The sequence below is a fragment of the Zonotrichia leucophrys genome, chromosome 6, assembly GCF_028769735.1.
Source record: "Zonotrichia leucophrys gambelii isolate GWCS_2022_RI chromosome 6, RI_Zleu_2.0, whole genome shotgun sequence".
NCBI lineage: Eukaryota > Metazoa > Chordata > Aves > Passeriformes > Passerellidae > Zonotrichia > Zonotrichia leucophrys.
This window is the reverse complement of record NC_088176.1, coordinates 27,812,714-27,827,418: the sequence shown is the minus strand read 5'-3', so window position 1 is coordinate 27,827,418 and position 14,705 is coordinate 27,812,714.

The following is a 14,705-nucleotide window of genomic DNA, read 5'->3' as shown; positions in this document are numbered from 1 at the left end:
GAGCAGAAACTCTCAATTAGAGAGGGGGAAATGCTGATCTGCTCTGTGCTATTTAATGGGCTTGGAAAGGTTTTACTTTCTGGGTAACTCAAACAAATGCCTTGAGACTCTTCAGATTCAAGCAAACATCAGTCAGTCAATCAGACACTTAAATTTGCCAACCAACAGTGCAAAATTCACCTCTAAGATATCTTCAATGCTTGAGTGAATATGTAGTCAGCTACTTTTGCTATTTGTATGTTATCTTTCTTCCATTTCTTTTATTTCATTGGTCCTTGAAATTCCCTTTATCTTATTATGAAAGCTGACAGAACTGAGTAGCATTATTAATCCTTTCCCCCTGGCTTTCCCAGTAGTTTAATCAGATATTTACTAGAAAACAAGCACAGATTGAAAGCTTCCTAATCCACATGATACAGCTATCCCTGTCAGAAACACAAAACCTGACACAATCTATTATTCTCTATGGAATCAACCCTGTTGAAATTCCGGGTCCTACTTTTGAGAACTTTTATACAGAATCCTGGTTTTCTGCTCGTGCCGTGGAGGATTTCAAGAGCTCATTTGAGGCCAGATGAGTGGCAGCCCTCCTTTCTTTGTCCTGGCTCGTGCCAACCTCTTGGGTGGCCATCAAGTGCCCTGGCTGTTCCACACCACAAGGGATAAAAACTGGCAGGAGAAAAATTGTTCCTCATAAATCACCTGATTTCTGCGACTGGAACCTAAGGGTAAAGTTTGGAAGGCTGCAGAGGGCAGAACAGGAAGAGACATTCACAAAGAGATGTGAAATGAACCATAACAACCCTAAACATGCACATTTGCACAAAAATTGTCTTGCATGCAGACACAGCTAGAGTAATATTTCCAGGAATCCACATAAAGTGAACTACAGCAATGACATATAATGCCAACTTTGGATAAATATGTTGTTCCAATCTCATCTTTCATAAAAGCAAAACCCTTTTGAACATCTCAGATTATCTGCATTCTTGGGTCTGAAGCTTTGTAAGTGAAATTTATGAGATTTTGACTTGTGCTTGCTATATAAATGACAGATTTAAGTGGTGCAAGGTACTAAGATGCAGAAATGCTTTTAATAATGAATAGGCAAGTCATGTCTAGGATATACACTGTTTTTCATGTGGCTTTGAGAATCCTCAAATTGCCTTTCATATGATTGCCAGGGAAGGCTGCAGGCTCTCCAGGGTGTCACCATTTTATTGGCTGGTTGGTTGTTCTCAGTTCTCTGCAAAAGTTGTGTGACAGAGCCAAACACAAGAGCAGAGGGAGAAAAAAAGTGGCAGAAACTGATAGAGAAAGCAGTAATTAAAAAGGCAATTGTAAGAGTTTTCATGCTTATCTCCACAGAGACTATACAAAATCGATGACAAAAACTGAAAGAAAATGCAGAAAAATCACAAAAATAACCAACTTCCGAAATAATATTTGCTGGGTGTTGCATGATTGATCATATTTTTCACCATCCTCATCTGTCATGACTAGGAAGAAATGAGCTTGTGTGACAACAGAACGTTGGGGGTATGGACTCAAATATGTATTGGGTATGGGGGATGAGTCAGGTATTTTGCACTGTTGTTATGGCAAGAACATCATATAAACCTTAGAGGGTCTTAGCACAGAGATGAGTGCAGTAGCAAAAGCTGGAAAAATAAAAATCTTCATTAATTTCAAAGTTTTTCCTGCAGCTGCCATTAGGAAGTGAAGGGCTTTGGGTTTGATTTTTCATTTTTCAAACATGGTTTGAGCAGGAGCTTTCTTTGTCCAGCTTTCCTATTTATACAGCAAAATATTATCCTTTCTAATGATGCAGAGTTTTGTGGGCACAAACACTAGACCAACACATCAGGTTCCTTGCCAAACTCTGAACCTGCACACAATTCTTCAAATACAGCTCTGTTGCACAGTGGAGGCAAAGCATTTCTATGTGTTAGACTGACAGTCCTGAACTTGTGGCCATGAGATCTTTACCAAAAGTAGTTTACAGTTTGATTAAGTCACACAAAGGGAAAGCAGAGTGCAACTTTACTGTATGTTTTCTATAGGGCAGTTAGATTTAAACTCTGTATAAAAAACGTCCTTGTGATTTCTCTTTGTTTGTTTGTTTTGTTCGCTCCAGAAGATGCACAGGACCAATTGGAGTGCTAATGGCCTGGTATTGATCTGGAAGTCCTCATTCAGAAAAACATTTCCAGACAATCCATTCAGACACAGCCCTTCTGGTCTGCTAACCATGCAGCCCCTCCGAGGGCAGGAAGGAGCAGAACAGAAGCAGAGCATGAAAATGTCATCTGCCATTTCTCCAGTGTCCTGCAGCCCTGGCTTCAGGCTCCACCTTGGAATAAACATCCACTGCCCAGATGTTCAGCCTCACTTGGCTGCTGGGGATATTGCCTTTGAGCCATTACTTGCAAAGTTTGGAGAACCAAGGTTAAATGTGTTCCCAGAAGCTTGCACACTGTCCTGCAGGGTATTTGTGCAATATTGCTATGCCAAGGGAACATCTTAATAAATAAGTCCTTCTATTTTAAAGATAATTTCTTCATGTTGCATTTAATACCTGTCTGTCTTTTCCCTTTTGGAGGAGAAGTGAATTCTGTGTATGTTTGCAGGTTTCTGCCAGCAAGGGAACCTTTTGAAAGTGAGTGAACAGGAGCTGCACAAGCACTAAAACACACAGCATCATTTTTTTTGTTCTCCATCAAAGTTAAGAACTTGTATCTAAACTTGGCCAGGTTTGTTCATCACTGCTGCTGACCCATGAGCAAATTTGCTTTTACAGGTTTTTTCAGGTGTCCTGAAAGTTTAAAAATTACCATTCATGTCCTTTGTTTCATGCATGTGTCCTCTTGTATCTGCTTATATCTGTGGGTATTTATGTTTTGCCACACCTTGGTAGTGTAACTGATAAAAAGAGCTGCTTTCAATTAGAGCAGTAGGAAAAAACCCTCAGACTAAATCCATGTTTGCCTGTCTGCCCTCAGCAGTGCAGTCCCTGGTTGCTGTCCTTGAACTATTTTTTAGCATTCAATCCCTCCCCATCCCAGTCCCATTAATGTTTCAGTTCACCTTTCTGTGTTTATTCTGTTCTTTGCTTCTCCTCCCTCTTCCACACTTTTGCCCAGATGATTGAATACTAAATTCTGTTTTGCACTAAACTAATGTTTAATGTTTTTACAGGCTAATCTCTCTTTTTAGTGCAATCATTACCATTTTCTCTGCTTTCTTTGTTCTCACCTTTCCACTTAACTTTCTCCTTACCACCTCCCTTGTTCTCTTTTCAAAATTCTCTTGAAATAAGAAGACTTTTGACTTCTTGGTGTAGCAAACCAACCCCTCTCCCTTTTCTGATCTGAGACCTGCACCCCAAAGATTCCCCAGCTTCTCCTGCTGAGTCTGGAAAGTGTGTTCAGAGATGAAAAGGTGAAGAGAGATAATGGTGCCATTTCTTTGCTTGTCTGTAATGAATTTACAGAGAAATGCTGGTTTGCACATGCCTTACCAGGGAGAGAACAGCTCCAGCCATACAGGGATGACCTCCTTAATCCCTGAGTCTGGATTAAGGCATTTGCAATCACGCCTCATCCAGAACTGTCCCACCTTTCTTAGCCTTCATTTTCCTTCCAGGTGTGTGCAGTAATCAATATCCTTTCACTGCACATGCTGTTCCTCAGAAGCCTAAATGCTAATGCTGCCATTTGGCAAGGTGAGCTCCATCAGCTATATACAATATAAGTGTGAATTGGAAATTGTTTAAGCTTTCAAATTTGTTTCATGCCATTAGATTTTCTCATGATTCGTTTGTCATTCTAATTGGATTCTAACATGTACTTTACATTTCAAAACTTGAAATGATGAAGGCTGCATAACAAAGAGTGCTTAAGAACAGGCAGCTCCTCAAGCTGTGTTTAATTTACACCAGATGAGTGAATGAGGAAGGTGAAGAGTCACAAAAACACTGAGTAACAAAGTGATGCTGCCTTACAAATCCAGCAATTAATTGCAAGGATAATAGGAACAGTGATTAAGTTGATTCATTTAAATCCTCCTGCAGCATTGTAATAGCTCAGTTGAGAAGGATGCCAAGGATGATTTTTACCCTTGTTCTTACAACTTTCTTCTAGATCTTTCACCTGCTCTTGGCTGACCTGACTTTGCACAGGATTACCTGAGGAGTGAACAGAAAACTTTTTCTGCTACAAGTTTGTTTTTATAGCCCAGGATATTATGCCAGTGACCTCAACCAGTTCATTCTTTCCCATTCTTTTATTCTGAATTGTGGAAGTCAAATCTTAGAGCTCAATGTTCCACTGCACTTCTCTGACAGCTAAAAGCATAGCACTGAAAAAACCCAAGGGGTCTAATTCTCGTTTGGGATAGAAAACATACATATGTAGCATTAGCTCTAACTGGGATTTGCTGGCGTATGTCTGAAATGTAGATAACTTCTGCAGTATTTAATTTCTTTCTTTGCTCTGTGACTTAGCTACCTTTTTTTAGAAAGATTGAGAATATTGTTTTTCTCCATCAGAAAAGAGCTGGAGGAGCTCAGCTGAAACAGTTGTGAAGAAAGTTATTGATGAGATATGAAAAGTAGGTCCATTTTTTGATCTTTTTGTTTTCTGTCCTCTCCCCATCAGGCCCATTTTTGTGTGAAAACCATTTCATTGAAGAATCCAGCAAATGTGGGCACAGTAAACACAGGGGTACATCAACAAGCAAGCATATGAAAAAAAATCTCTTTATTATCCATGACTTATTTTTACAACAAGTGATATTTAACACTTCAAGCATGAATACATAAAAACTTACACAGGTGCTGCGTGTTTTTAGACCAGATGGGCCTTTTAGACAAGAGACAAGAACATATTGGATACAGCAAAACAAATTTGCATTTTTTAAGGTTCTTTTTTTTTTTCTTTTCTTTTTTCCCAGTGTGTTCTTCCTCATGAATACATCAGCAGAGAGTTGTGCCTCTCTTTCTGAACCAAGCGCAGCCCAGGCAGCAGATGTGCTGCTATCCCCGCGCTGCCCTGCCCAAGCAGGGCTCACTGAGCTGTGCAGATGGGTTGGAATTTCCAAGGCACCAGCTCCAGAGGCATCCAGGCCCTTCCCTGTCAGCTCCAACATGACAGAGGAGCAGCCATTCATGGTGCTGGTCTGAATCACTCCACTTTCCATCCCCAGGAGCTGGAATGGGGCTCTTGAGCAGCTCCTTCCCCTGGCTCATCTCAAATCACTGACTCCAGAGTGAAGTGTTCCTGCAGTGGGGGATCCGAAGGAGCTGAGTCATTTAAAAACAACAGTTCTGGTAATATTAGTCACAGTTTGTATTGTGATGGCTTCCAGATGAAGGTTAATCACTGTGCAATGTATTATACAGACAGTCTGAGGAATCACAGTCATTTTCTGCTTTGGCAGATGGGTTTCTGAGAGGATCACTCATTCCCAGAAACTTGGGATTTCTCAGGAATCCTGAAATGTTTCCCTACATCTATAATGTTATCCCCCCTTCCCCTTAATCCCAGCTGCAAAAATCTTTATAATAGGAAGGAGCAATTTAGTTTTGGTTTATTCCAGAAGGACATGATGCCTGCTTTCCTTGGTGCTGTGGTTCCCTGATCAGCCAGCCTGTTTGTTACAGGGCTGTGTGATGAGGGATTTTTTTCCAAGGAAAATGTAAACACAAACCAGGCCAGAACATTTTTTTAATCTTAATTTGCCTTGCAAATAGTCATCCCTCATCAGAGAATGTGAAGAGCTACATCTAAAAAGAATTTAATTGAACAGATTTTTAGGAACATGTAATATATACCATGAGAAAGACAAATTCCATGAAATGTTTTGTTTTGTCAGAAACTCATTTTTCCCTGACAAATGGATTTCAGGGGAGATTTTCCAGAAGGCCCTGCTCATTGGTCTGTGTGACTGCAGGAAAAATGAGAAGCCTGAACCAGGAGAAACAGAGACACAAAAAATGTTGTCAGAGAAGTTAATGTCTGATGGCAGCTGGCAAGGAGCATGGCTGGGATTCCTAGATCTCTTCTCTTCCAGGGAAAGCTTTCACAGGCACTTACTGTTCTACAACAGTCATGTCTGGTTCAGGCATTGCTGGGGTCCAGCACATTTCTACAGCCTGTTTTAACACTCATTCATAATTTTAACTGAAGGAGCAAGCAACACCTGTGATCTCAGCTTTGGTTTCTAAGAAGCATAAACCACAGTCAGGAGTTAAACTGGATAATTCTGTTGAGGCAATTCATTTAACCTGTTTAAAAGACCCAAAAAACCCAAACAAAACCAACTTTCTGCAAATCCTTTTGACCAATCTTTGTCTCCTAAGTGAAGAAAGGCATTTTACCTTAACATTTTAGAGTGTTTTTAAAAGCATCTGTGTTTTGAGCCCTTTCATCCTGCTTACCACTTAGTTTATTTTGCAGGAGGACACCTGCTATTTGTTTTCATCCTGGGGGACTCCTGCAGCACTGCTGTGCCATTGGGAGCTAGACTCCAGTCTATCTGATGAAATGAATCTAAAAAGAACAAGAGGCCCTCTTGATGTAGCAGGCATGCGATCATAGATTTGGAGAATGCTCTTGATATCTCTTTGATCACATATGGGTTCTTTACACACTCTTAAAAAGTAAAAGCAGCAGCAGAGCTGCTCAAAGGAGAACCCCAGAATGGCTCAGGCTTAATGAGATCTTATTTTCCTTATATAATGAAATCATCCCACCTCCTTTTATTTCCCCAGGAGCACTTGGGGGGTTGTAAGAGAGGTGGCTGTTGCCACGAAACACAGCTGTTTGCAAGGCAGATAACTCTCTGATGAAGGGATTTAATTTTCTTGTATGTGGATGGGATGGAGCACACTCCTGCATGTCTCAGAAAGGGCTCTGTGTGTGTGTGTGTGTCTGTCTGTGTGTGTGCGTGTAGGAGGCTGCCTCAGTCATGTTAAATTCATATTAGGTAGCACTTCCAGAAATGACTGGAAAGTGGAGCTGTTGTTGATGCAAAAGGTCACAGACATTAATAGCCTGCAGAACAATTCCAGGGTACAGAATTATTCACAGCTGCCAAAACACAAAGAAAAGAATAAAAAGAACAAGGGAAAGAAAAGGTTTGAAACAATGGCATCTCTCTGTTATTACTGCTGTTACACTTTGGGTTTTTTAAAAACATTCATCTTGGAGGGGAACCGGGGCGTTAATTCTGAGCTGTTTTCTGCTTTCATCTTTTAAACAGCAACAGGAAATGTGTCCTTTTTTTTTGTGCTGCTTTTATTGCATTTAGAAGCTTTTGTGGAAATATGAACAGCAGTGAGTCTTGATGAAATGCATATTCTTCTGACTGAGAATGGCCTTTAAAGGGAGTCCAGGCTTTTTTTCCTTTTTTTTTCAAGGGCTCCAGACAAAGACAGAAGAGTTAAAGGGTCAGAAAAGGGAAAGGATGGAGGGAAAGAGGAGGAAAGCAGTGAAAAGGAAGGGGGGTTGTTGAAGATTCAGGCAAGAATATAGGCTGTTCTTTAGGATTGAAAATATTTCGTTGCTCAAAGAAAATCAAATTCCTCTATATTTAAGGCTGGTTGTGTACTTGTGGCAGAGGCACAGAAGGGAAAGGCAGAGCTCTTGAAAGCCTTTACATAAAAAAAGGAATGAAAAGCACCCAGAATATCAAATGATAAACTTGTGTGTGTGCTGTTCTCCTTCTCACCAAGACTCACAGCCCCCCTTATTTTCCTCACAACCCCTTGCAGACAGTCAGGGGCTTCAAGCAGGAGACAGAAAATAACAAAACATCTGTGTTTATAGTCAGGTATATAGCTGGTGTGATTTGATAGCCCAGGCTGGTAGCCAGTGCTTCTCTTCTATGTACACTGGCATTCATTATGCCAACAAAGTCACAGATCAATCATGTTCACCCCTGCTGCTGACAGACCAGGTGTAGGCTTACAGCAAGCGAGGAACTGGGCAGATTAGGAGCTAGCTCCATTGTTCTGATTACAAATCACAAAGTCTTTGACCTGCCGAGTAAAACAGGAACAGACATCTTCTCTTTTTCCTTTCTGACTGAAAAATGGAATTACTGTGATATTTATAGCCACCCTTTCCCTTCCCACCAGCATTGCCTTCCCCTTCAATACAGATCAATAGTTCTGTCCTTTCCAGCAGATATTTTCAGAACTCCAGCAGTCTGCACTCACCCTGGGAAAGGAGAAAGCCCTGGTCCATATCTGCATCCTCTTAATCTGACAAGTGCACTCCCTGACTAGTTTTATCTGTTTCCTCCATTGTTCCTCCTACAAAGAAATCTTTGTAGGGATGGCTCAGGAGGCAGCCAATGGTCTGTAACACCTTTCCCTCCTACATTTGCTCCCAGCAGTGATTATTGCCTTGTGCTTTTTGAGGGAAGTGAGTTCTCTCCATACTTCTGGCAGAAAAGTGTCTAAAGGATGGGATTCATGGCATTCATGGATAGTAGTTAACATGGGCACAGCTGCAGTGTGATGTGTATGGACCAAGTGCCCTTCCTGGAGGTATTTGGGGTTGCATAAAACTCAGTAGGTAATGGAACATTATTGTATAATTTTTTTTCCTATCTTCATACCATACCTTCCATTTTGAGTTGTCTGTGAATTGGCAGAGCGCAGTTTGTTGTTAATTATCTGCTGTATGGACACTTAACCAAGAACTTTTCCTAGGGACTTGCAATCAGATGTTCATACCACAAAAAAAAAAAAAAAAAAAAAAAAAAAAAAGATGTTACCATTGATAAAAAATGCAGTGGTTTGTAATAGTTTAGCCAATGCTCCTGCTTTAAGTATTGCCCAAGGGTGTACATTAGTTTGTCCAAACTATTGGCATGACACACAGATTCAAATGACTGTCACTGTGAAGGAAAAGGGGAAGGAGATGAAAATCTAGCCCAGGAAATCCTTTTTCTTCTAAGGGAGAGAAAGAGTTTGTATTCCTGTTATGTGCCTGCTGCTCTCCCATCCTGCCCTTGTCTTTCCTCTGGTCACTGGTAACCAAACCAGCCAGGGAATCTGAGACAGGCTTGATGGGGAATATGATGTACAGGTGATCAATGTGCTTGCCTGACTCTGGTACCAGTTCACACCTTGCAAGGTGGTGAAGAAGGCTGGAGAATTTGTATTTAGCTCCTCTAAAAGGGGCTGCTGTTTGCTGGAGCTTTGACTGCAGCTGTAGCTGTGGGTGTGTGCATGGGATGTGCAGGGAGTGTGTGTGTGTGGCAATCTCAGGTGGAGATGGTGATCACCTGAGGAGCTAAGGAATGTTCAGGGATGGCAGCAAATCATGACAAAGAGTTCAAAAAAATCTGTTATCTGCATCACACTTCCACTAAACTTGATGTGGAGTATGTGGATAAAGATAACAAGGATCAAGCAATAGTCATCACTAGAGCAGTGGAGATTTCATCACTGCTGGCACTGAAATCTATTTATGCAAAAAGGTATAGAAATATTCCTATAGTTATATTAATATTATAATCTATATCATAATATAGATTACTAGAATATAATAACCTATAATAACATAGATAATATATAGATAGTATAATAATTATATAGATGAGTATATAATTGTATAATATTATATAGATAATTATATAGATAATAGAATTATCTATGAATAATAATTCAGCTGCCTCTGTAAGAGTTCCAAAAATGTTTTGTAAAACAAAGGGGTTTTTTTTGGGGGGTTGTTTTTGTTGGGTTTTTTTGGGTTTTTTTTTGTTTTTTTTTAATTTATTTGGGTTTTGTTTGGTTGGTTTGGTTTGGTTTTTTGTTGTAACTGAGAGCTGATTCCAGGAGACAGATCCTGTAGTAAACAGGCTGTGGTATCCCTGCTCAAATGTCTGCCATCCAAGTGCTGCCCTTGGTGTTATGTGAAGAGAATATGAGCCCAGAGTGCACCAGAGGTTCCTTGGGATGGCAGGAATCTCATGCATTTGGAATGGTTCTACTTTAGCTATTTCCCAAGTTGTTTTTAACTTTTTACTTCGTATTTATCTGTCATTATGTCAGAAATCATCTCACAGCAGTCCTGGTGTCCCCACTCCAAGCTCCAGACTCAGCAAAATTCTGATGTGTTGTTTGCCTGGTCTCAGAGAGGGTGGATGAAGAAGCCCTGAGGATGTGCAGGCACCACTCCCCAGAAGCAATGGGGACTGCAGAGGCTTTTCTGCAGCAGGGTTTCCTCCTCAGCATTTAAACAAGAGCAAGGAAACTGGTGAGATTCAAATGCACAGTTCAGCAACCTTTTCTGGCAATGCTTGTACTTGATTTGCCCAGTATACAAAGTCAGATTTTTTTAAGAAAAAATCCTTAAGAAAATTCTGGTCCCCAGTTTTTTTCATGCTAGTATCCCCTGAAGTTCAAAAAGGACTTGCATGTGACAGGAAAGGTTTTTGCATGTGTTACTGCATCCTGTCTTTCCTTGTTTCACAGAAACCTCGAGTGCTAACAACATTTGGAGAAGGCAGAGTCTGCTGATTGCATCCACTCTTTTCTTTCCTATTTAGGTTGTCATGCAAGTATTTTGTGACAGTGCTTCTGAAAGGCATAAGGAGGGACAAGTCTTAGGTAATGTTTTTTTATGTTTAAGCTTCATTGAAGTTTCAGCTTACTTGAGTTTGAAATTCACACCAAAGACAATCTGAGAAGAGACAAAGACATCTGCTGCTTACTGTCAGTGTTTCATTCTCATTCAAATCATTGCAGGATCTCAGCTGACATCTTCCTGGGGTGTTGATAGTTCCTCATCACTGTGAGATTCATAGAGGGGAAATACTATGCTTTTCCTTTCCCCTGGCACTTTGAGCCAGCATTTCTGTTTTTGGAAACCCCTGGTGCATCAGACTGAGCCCCTGCAAGGTGTGGTGCCAGTATTTTGGGAGCACCAGCTCTCCATGAGCCTGGCTTTGAGAAACAACGTGGTTTGGAAATAGATCCATAACACATTGATGTATAACACACTGTGTGAGGCATGGCTTTGGTTCCCATGACAAACAGAGTCCTTTTGCAGCTACCATGCCCTGGCTCACTTTCAGAACACCCTGCAAGGCTGACCCTGCCTGTTCTTGCTCCTTCCCTCACACACAAGCCTGCATGGCCTCACTCCTGCCTTATCCTGGCAAAAACAGGAGCCTGACATGCCAGGAGTTGCAAATCCCCCTCCCTGCCATGCAGAGCAGGGGCTTGGCAGATGGGAAATATCTTTTTGGGGAAATATCTTTTAGAGGAAATATCTTTTTTGAGGAAATATCTTCTTGTGTGCAGGCGCTCTCCGAGAGGGGTGACCTCAGGGAGACTCAGGAGACAGTAAAAGGCAGAAAATCTTTCAGCTGGTGCCATTTAATAATGAAAACACATTTCAGCTCCTCATTTGCAGCCACATGGATGGACTGCCTTTTTCGCTTGAAAAAGAAATCTTCCAGAGAGGAAGAATAACCACTGTTTTTGTAAGAGTTTTGCTACATGAGCTGTAACAAAGTGACAGCACTATAAAGCTATTTATAGATCCCTAGTTTCAGACCAGGATGCTCAAGAAAGGCTGATGGAGTAGATTTATTATGTGAATTTAAGTTAACTTATGTAAAGGCATTGTTTCTCTGGGAAATATGGCTCTTTCCTCTCTTTTCTTAAGCAGTTTATCCAAGCAGTACTTTGACACCTGAATTACTTCTCCAGTGCAGTGGGAATGAGGAAAGGAGTGTCCTTGATGCTCCTGTTGGCACTAAATGGGAAGTCTCACTGATAAACTAAGGGTGAAGAAAATGTGTTTGGAGAGTTCTGATCTTCAGTGGTGTTTATGCATCCTCTTTGTCTCTGCTGCTTTCACATAGCGACTACTGACACACTCCACTTACCTTCCCTGAGGTCAACAAACATTTCTCTCGTTCTTTTTGGGAATAGAGGCAGTGAGAATTTTCACTGTTTTCCTCCTCTCTTTTTTTTCACTGTCATGGATGACCCTTAGCTCATCTTCCTACTTCAGTGCTTTAGTTTGATCACTCCACAGAGTCCATCCCATTCAGTTGCCAAAATGTGCCTTGTTGAAAACCTGCATCCCTCCTGTTCTTGCAGTGAGACACTCTGGGCTGGCTTTGCTGCATTCCTGGGAGCAACATGGCAAAGTTGTGCTGCTGGCATGGCCTGCGGCTGTGTAGGCACCCCTGCTCCTCAGCAGCAGCTGCTTCTGCTGGAGCTGCCTGCCCCTGAGCAGTGAGAGCCTCCTGCATTCCACACAGGTGGGTAGAGGCTGCAGGATTTGCAGCTTGGGCATTTTGCTCTGAAGGTTTTGCTCACAAGTACAGATATAATGTCAGTTCTCTCTGGGAGAGACTTCTATGGCTGGGAAAGTGGTAAAAATGTGATCTTAAATGTCTAAACACTGGGCAATTTACTAGTAATGAGATATATTTGATATGTTGGCCCACAGCTTTTTCACACCCAAGGCTTGCTGTGAGTACTACAGTTCTTCCAATACAGCAGTGCAGAGTAAGACATTATTTCTTCTAAATGTGTAGATATAAAAAATAAAAGGCTTTTGGCAAAGGGATGCCATGCTATTCAGCAAAGAGCTGCAGCAAACCACTTACTCCACCACTAAAACATTGCAAATGGGTCTTGGTAAGCTAAATCTTTTGCCTGGCACAGATGCAACACTGATTAAGGAGCTAGAAAGCTTTATAGCTGTGTCTGTTTACACAAGTCACAGGGTCTTTGTTCAGGGTGGCTAATTATGTTGATTCTTATAAATTTAGAGACAACATGAAAAGTATTTTGGGAGGAGCTGTAGCAACAATGGATATTAAGGGAAAATTTCCCCTTTGAATGGGTTGTCAAGCACTGGAACAGACTGCTCAGGGGAGGTGTTTAAAGATGTGTAGATGTGGCATTTAGGGACAGGATTTAGGGGTGGACTTGGCACTGCCAGGTTAGTGACTGGACTTGATGGCTTTAAGGGTATTTTCTGAGCTAAACAGTTCTAAGATTCTGTGACAAGTGTAACAACAATTGGGAAATTGTGCTGCACATCACATCTTCCTTTTGGTTACCAAGTAATTGGTTCTGCATAAAATGTTCACAGTGCTTGCCTCAAGTCTGTACAAACACAGGAAAAGTCCTTAAAGGCTCGCTGGAAGGGCAATTTGGATATTTTGTTGTTTCTAAAACCCTCCTGACTGAGTTTATGCTGGTATGTACAGGTCATTCAAAAAGATACCTTCTAACAGGAAAAACCTTTGCACAAGGGGAAAAAAAAATCAGTGTAAAGCATGCTAAAACCTGAATTGTAGGGGGGAAAAAAAACACAGATTTTTTTGTCCATTCAAATCAGAGATTTGCATCTGGCTTTGTATAATTTCAGGCATCCCAAATTTTCCTTTTTAAAAATACTACCAGCAGGTCCAAAGGAGATTTAGCTCCTTGCAGCAGGATGAATGTATGAATGAAGGGTTTTGTGAGGCTCCCTGAGTCCATCCTGCCAGAGGGATGACAGGGCAGCCCCTGGCTGAGAGTGTGCACTGCTCTCTGATGAATGGCCTGAAGCTGCGGGGAGCCAGCAATAAAAACTGGCAGATTTACATTCTTTCCAGCACTCAAGCAGTCACCAGTGAATATGTCCAGCCTGGAGCATTTCAGAATTCATGAGCCAGAATTCCAAAAATCATTGAGGAGTTTGTGCAAATAATGATTAGGAAAAAAGTTGTTATCCTTTGCTTTCTGATACTTTATATACAACTGAATTTTGTTTGTTTGTTTGTTTGTTTTGCACTGACCACCTACAGTTTGTCGTGAGGCTCACAACTCTCACATCCCACCAGAATAAGATTGGAAAATGTGAGTGCTCATGGTGAAACTCATGATAAACAACACTTTGGGGAAGAAACTATATGCTACTTTGGATATATATATATATATATATGTTGGATATCTAAACTCTGGGGTCAACCCTTAGTTTTTGCAGTTTGGCTTATTCTAATCAGTAAGACATTCATGTTTTCCACTTTTCCCTCAAGTTTGCTCTACAGCCTCCAGCTCCTCATCAGGGGTTGGAGGTGTCACTGTTGTGTTTGACCAAGACAAGTGCAGATATTTCTGTGCTAATCTTGCCATTGGCTTTTCAGCCAAATCTACCACGAGTCTGTGACCATGCAGACCGGGAAGAGGGAGATGGATTTTCTCTGTGCCCAGTCTGTGCTACACGAGCAGGGTTTATGCTCTCCCTGCCCTGTGAGCTCAGCCTGGCCCGCATTACCAGCATCTCTCACTTGAGGGCCACACATCTCCAATTTAGCAGCTCCTGCCTCGCTCGGATTTATTCACTGGCAAAGGGAGCGGGGCTGCTCTCTGTCTCACAGCAGCATTAATTTCCAAACAGAAAGCAGGGTGATCAATAACCTATTCCTCTGGCAGCTTTACTTCGTTTATTCCTGCGTCAGGTATTAGTTTCCTCAGCAATTTTGCCACCTGCAGGGTTGATGTCATCCCTTCAGTCTGGCATGACCACTGGCCTGTCCCTAACTCTGGTGTGTCACACGTGTGGCCCTGAGCCACAGCAGAGCTTGGCATGCTAGGTGAGATTAAATAATTCAGAGCTGCATGTAATTGGCCATCCCTGAGCTAAGCAGACATTTGTGATTTATCCCAAAGCATTCAG